The 5,934-nt window shown below is 38.7% G+C and overlaps 1 protein-coding gene across 2 annotated transcripts in view; it reads right to left on the bottom strand.

Annotated features, from left to right (window-relative positions):
• LOC105448013 (serine/threonine-protein phosphatase 2A 56 kDa regulatory subunit epsilon isoform) overlaps positions 1-5,934 on the bottom strand; it is a 39,309-nt gene that overhangs the window by 12,863 nt on the left and 20,512 nt on the right. Inside the window, exon 1 of one of the 2 annotated variants that reach the window (XM_011686382.1) lies at positions 1,115-1,344. The exons of the other annotated variant lie outside the window; for it this stretch is intronic. The gene's annotated coding sequence lies outside the window, so the exon portion shown is untranslated. Of the gene's footprint in view, positions 1-1,114; positions 1,345-5,934 lie in introns of those variants that run through there. 2 annotated transcript variants of the gene reach the window in all.

Raw genomic sequence — 5,934 nt, 5'->3', positions numbered from 1 at the left:
TAAGTAAATCCTCAAGTGCTGGAAAATTGCTTTATTGTATAACAGTGATTAAAAGTAAAGTAAAATATTTAAGATATTTTTAAGAGCTAATTCTCTCTTTAATTTTTGCAATGAAAAATGCGAAAAACTTGTCATTTTAAGACTGTAAAAAAAGATATTAATAAAAGATATTTATAATTGATTCTTAATATTTAAGACTGTCTTAAACACAGTCTTAAAATGTCGTAAAATAATTATAACAGAGCCGTATTAGTATCTTAAGACATTATTTGTAAATATTAGCCAAGGATTAGAAACAAGTGAATGGAGGAGCGCGCGCCGGTCCTGAGCGCCGCATGGATAAGAGCGATTATTCGTTAACTTTAACCAGCTCTCCTGCCAAAATTACTTGTCAGATCAAAATTTGCTAAAGGAAAAAGTTGTTCCTTTTAGCACAAAGTATAACGTCCTGTACTCCGAATGCGCCAATTCTGGGACACCCTGTGTATATATATATATATATATATGTATATTATACACGCGCCGCAGCGTCGCGCACCCCAGGCAGGGGGGTGCACTGTGCAGCCATCGATCGCGTATCGAACGCGATCAACGTCGCTTTTGCGTGCGAGCTCCGACTGCTCCGAGAGCGACAGGAGCGAGATCGAGTGAGCGAGCGAACGTGCATCTGAGACAGGAATTTGGAAGCGGTTGTCGGCCCGATCGGGAGAGCAGCCCGGAAGACGTGCCGGTGAGGTGACCTTCTTTTGTGTAAAGTCACGAGCAAGCCGGGCAAGTCATGGGCCGTGCTCGCATTCTGCGGTCGCACGCCATTTTTGCGTTTCGTGTTCACGTCGCCCTTCCGGCGACGCGACTCTCTTCGGATTTTGGTATTGGCGTCCGGCCTCAAGTGCGAGGGGCCCCTCTAAGTATTGCCGTCGACTATCGGGAGTGCACTTGCGCCGCGCATCGAGCCTCCCGGGGATCGTCGTCGAGAGTGCGCCGCAAAGCCCTTGTGCATCCGTACGCAAAATTGTGGGTAGCTTTGGGTGTGCGTCGAATTACACGAAGTGTCGCGCAACTGTTGCGTGTTTCGCGAGTAAGTACGCCTAAACTTCGCTATCGTATTACGTACGTATTGTCGGGATTCGTCGAGTCTTGTGAAATTCGCGTTCGATTAGACGAGCTTGCGCGTAGTTTCTCTCCGATTACGATAACGAGTACGGGTTCGATTTCGGTAGTTTCTTTTAGTTCCGACAATCATATTACACGTTGTCTCTTGCGTTTCGTTGTTCGCAGATCAAGTCACTTCGCGCAAATCACTTCGAGTGAGATTTCGATTACGCCGCGTGATCGGCGAATTGTGCATTGGCGTCGCGTGCAATTATCTTTTCTCCGTTTGTCTTGCGCCGCTACGGACTGACACTCACTTCGTCGTATTTTTGTAGCGCTTAACTCCTTCTGTTGTCATCGACTGCGATTCCGTTATTTAGTTAGTATTGCGCGTGTAGCCTTTCGTTCTTTATTTTATTTTATTTTTTCTTCGTCACGATTCGATTCTATTTTTTTCTTCTGTTCACGATTACTATTATCAGAAACGTTGTTCTTACTCATCATTAAATACGCTGTCTATCACTAAGTTCTGTTCTTTTCCACGATACTTTATTTCCCTCCTTTCATTCTCCTTTCGTTTTTTATCCGCGCCCGCGTGGATATATACATATACATATATAATACAAAAAATATAGATCATAAAATATATATTATATAAAATATAATTATATAACTATATCGATATATCTGCGCGAAGATAACCAATTACCATTCCGATATTTTTGTGGAATGAATGCAATATCGAATGTATTTCTTCTATTGATAATTTGTCCTATTCGCGGTATAAAAAAATGAAATAAATTTATATGAAAATGGGTCCGTGGTTTAATTTACTTTTTATCATCTTCTAGGTTATCATATTTTGCGAAATTTTTTTACTAATTTGTCTTTGACCAATCCATTTCTTGTCGATGAAAATTTGGCAAAAAAATAATAAAAGCCAATAGAAAAAAACCAACGAAGAAGTTATGTTCCCCATAGGGAAGGGAGGTTATACGCGCGCCTCCCGGGGCTCCCGGCATGTGTAGTCACCTTCACGCCAATCACGCCGCATCGTTCACGCGTCCACCGAGAGTCCATGTTCTTTCGCTATCTCGCTCGTAATCATGAGTCAACATCCACGGGGCACGGATTGCGCTTAGGATTAAAATCGATTTTTTTAATATCAATTAATGCTTATCACGCACACTGGACTGATAATCATGATCCGTCTATTATAACCGATATCTGCAACTTATGTGTTAAGCAATGTCTACAATGAAACTTTAAGATTTAAAAAATTAACCAGTCATAGTCGTATGTGAGGAAAATAATCGACTGTTATTTCTTAAATCACTTCTTAAGGTCATTTCTTAAATTACAAGTTTTTAAGTCTCATTGTAGACATCGCTCAATACGTATAGTATGTAAGCTGATGTAAATCGACATAAAATCGGGGTACGACAAACCCTAAATACCATAAACATAGCATTATTTTTACAACTACTATTTGTCTGCCGTTGTAATAAAAAAAATAGTTTTAAACTAATTTTAAATCATACTAATTTTATTAAAATAATTTGGCTCTAAGAACGTAACTTAATTGAAATATTCTGAAAATTTATTATAATTTAAGTTTTTAAATTAAGGGTAGATTTAATGAATATCATCCTAGTAATTGTGCTTTATATTTTCATGTTAAGGTAGTACACTCGCAAATTCAAAATATTAAGAACTTCTTGAAATTGAAACTATATGCTGTACTAGAAGTCGTTGACATGCTTGTGCAATTAGAATGAGATTGACCATCTCAATACTGAGATATAAGCAATTGTATAGGCGACACGTATTAAAAATTGCATTTTTTATACGTGTCGCCTATACAAAGTTGATAAAACTGTCGCGTTTATTTTTGTAGAGCCTAAACTAGCATTGAGATTTTAATAAAAAACGAGTATGTGATGAAGGGATATGAAACGGATATTATGAAAAAAATTCATAATTTTTTACCATTTAGTTTGGAAAATAGAGCCTATTAAAAAATATAATTTTCGATTTTTATTGACATATAGAGGCGAGTGAAGAAGGCGGCCAATCGAGCTGCGTTAGTCTGCGTCTGTCTGAATTAATTTTTTTCTGCGTGTGCGTGCGGTCTATGGATAGGCACAACCAAATGTTTTTCTCACTGGCGGTAATGGGAATATCGTCACTGAGCGCGCGAAGAGACCTAACTTTTGGATGGTATTGTCGCGAGTGTACTACCTTAATAACATTGGGTAAAATCACAAACTATGAATATCTAATAAGCTACATTCCAAAACGTTGCTTTCGAGAAAAATTTTAATAAAACTATAGCTCATGTAACGTAAACTATAGTTTTTTTCATAAAATTTTCCTCGAAAGCAACATTTTGGAATGTAGTCCTAGAAAAGATAAATCTGGAAATATTTATCCAAGAAAAAAACGAAACATCTATAACGAGACCATGTACCTACATTCGCATTCATTCCTCGATATTTCGAGACATTTGAAGGGCTTTAGAGCCGCGCAACTAAGAGGTGTAATAAATGATGAAATAGAGGAGCAATTATATGTGGGTGAGTGTCCTAATCTGATTAGCTAAATTTCGTTTTATCCTCAGCCTCAGAGCGTATTTTAAGAAATTTTTATCACTGTAACAGAGCGAATTTATAGAAAATGTATGGCAAAGCCACCAGAATTTGTTGTATAAAAAAAAAAAATCTTTCAGCACGATCAAAAAATTCGCAGGCGAAAAGTATCTCGACGCAGATCCGGGATATCCTATACACAGTCAAAGGGTGTAACATACATCAGCTAATCAGTTTTCCCTTGCGCTTTACTTCGCTTCGGGGATGATGGCGTGGTTGCAACGTCCCGTGGCAACTTCGCTCTTCATAATGGCACATGGCATGGCCTCAATGACTTTATCGAATTATGCCAAACTCCTCTCTCTCTCTCTCTCTCTCTCTCTCACTCACTCACTCACTCACTCAATCACTCACTCACTCTCTCTCCCCCCCTCCCTTCCCTCTCTGTCTCCCTCTTTCGTAACAGGCAGCTGTCCTATGTGAAATACCGCCGCGTGGGTAAATCGAGGCGCAAAGTGGCCATCCTGGGGAAAAATTGGCAGCAACCTTCGCGTTATATTTATCCGTCGAGATTTTTTTTCCGGGAAACCGAGGCGCAGCGCGAGTTAAAAGAGAAAAAGAAGACTCCGAGAAGAAAGAAAACAGATCGCTACGTTCCAATTGCAAATGCTCGCTGTTGTCATTCTTGAATGCCGACATTCGAAATCGCGGGGACCAAATAATTGCCAATAGCAACACAAGCTTGTAACACGTCCAAGACATATTTAGACGATTTTGCTGTCGTCGAATCGCAACTGTGATAGACCTATTATTACCGTCACGTGAGAGACGTGCGTTACATTTTTTTTCCCTTTCGAGTGACTTTTAAAGTACGGTCTATCAAATATTTAATAGCAAAAAAAAACATTAAAAAACATGTTCGTCATTACAGTAGATAAGGATAAGAGATGCCAAGGACAAGAAAAAGACGAGGGAGAGATGGAAGACAGTAGTCTGCGAGAGCTACAGTGATAAATTCTATTATACGCGATCTTACGATTATCCATAAATAGAAGAGTCAGAATTAAGTATCGCTATTTACGCGACAATAGACAGTAGGGCGAGTCTGCGTCACACCCCGGGTTATAACGAGATGGAGGTGCAATTAATTTTTCATCCCGCGGGTTCGGAGGTTTAATCGATGCCAGACACACGATTCCTCCATCGACAGCTTCGCGGCCTCTCCCTCGATAGAAGAGGGAGAAAAGAGGGAGAAAGGGAAAGAAGCACGGGGGAACGAGCGATTTGCACGAACGATTGAATGATCCTAACACGATTCTATTAAATCCGCAATAAAAAGATTCAGGTGAGTGTGAGAGGGAGAGTGATAAGACGCAAGACGGAGGATCGGCTGTCACGATTCGACGTTCTTCGTGTCGCGTCGCGTCGCGGACTCCAAAAATAGTGTTACGCGCGGCGTCTCGCCCCCGTTCGCCCATCCGTTCGTTTGTTCGTTCTCCCTCGGCGTTACGTGCGCGCGATCCAACTAGGCATGCACATATTTATAATTTCATTCATAACACGACACGTACGCGTACGTGTCCGCGTTCCGCGCCGCTGCACGATACGCGCCCGCCCGTCCACCAGAAGTAATATTTTTATCTAGGTATCTGAAATCTTCCTTTCTTTGTTATTTCAAATAATTTCGAACAGACTTTTGAGAGATTCAGACTCGGATTAAAATATATGTTGAATCTGCTTAAACCGTGTTATCTAATCATTGCCGTTGAGGCTTGATTTACCAAGAGCCTTTTATTTTTTTAATTGCTCATTGCTCCATTGAGAAAAAATGTTTTAATTATATCAACAAGATGTATACGGTAGAATGCATTTTATTAAAATTAAACAAAATTTATCATGGGCTCGATATTTTACAGCTAGAACATTTGATAGACTTAACTATAAGAATTTAATTACTATTTTCGATTAAGTTTAAAAAACTTTCTTTTAAAACGTCTAGTTCAACTTATTATTGTATAAAATTTTTAGTTATATATATTTACTAAATATTTTTTTTACTAAAATGTTATATGCTGATCTAACTAAATGAATTTTGTATCATTATCACGAGATTCTGTATATATAATAATATATTTAATAGGAAGGAATTAATCACGTTTATCTGTTAATTTTTATAATTTTAATTCATTTAATTTCCAATAGACATACTGATTAAATCTATTAGATTTCCAATTGGAAATCTAATAGATTTAAT

This window comes from Wasmannia auropunctata, unplaced genomic scaffold (genome assembly GCF_000956235.1).
Source record: "Wasmannia auropunctata unplaced genomic scaffold, wasmannia.A_1.0 LD336116.1, whole genome shotgun sequence".
Taxonomy (NCBI): Eukaryota; Metazoa; Arthropoda; class Insecta; order Hymenoptera; family Formicidae; genus Wasmannia; species Wasmannia auropunctata.
Note: the sequence above shows the minus strand (reverse complement) of the source record. Positions and strands in the feature narration are given on the sequence as shown.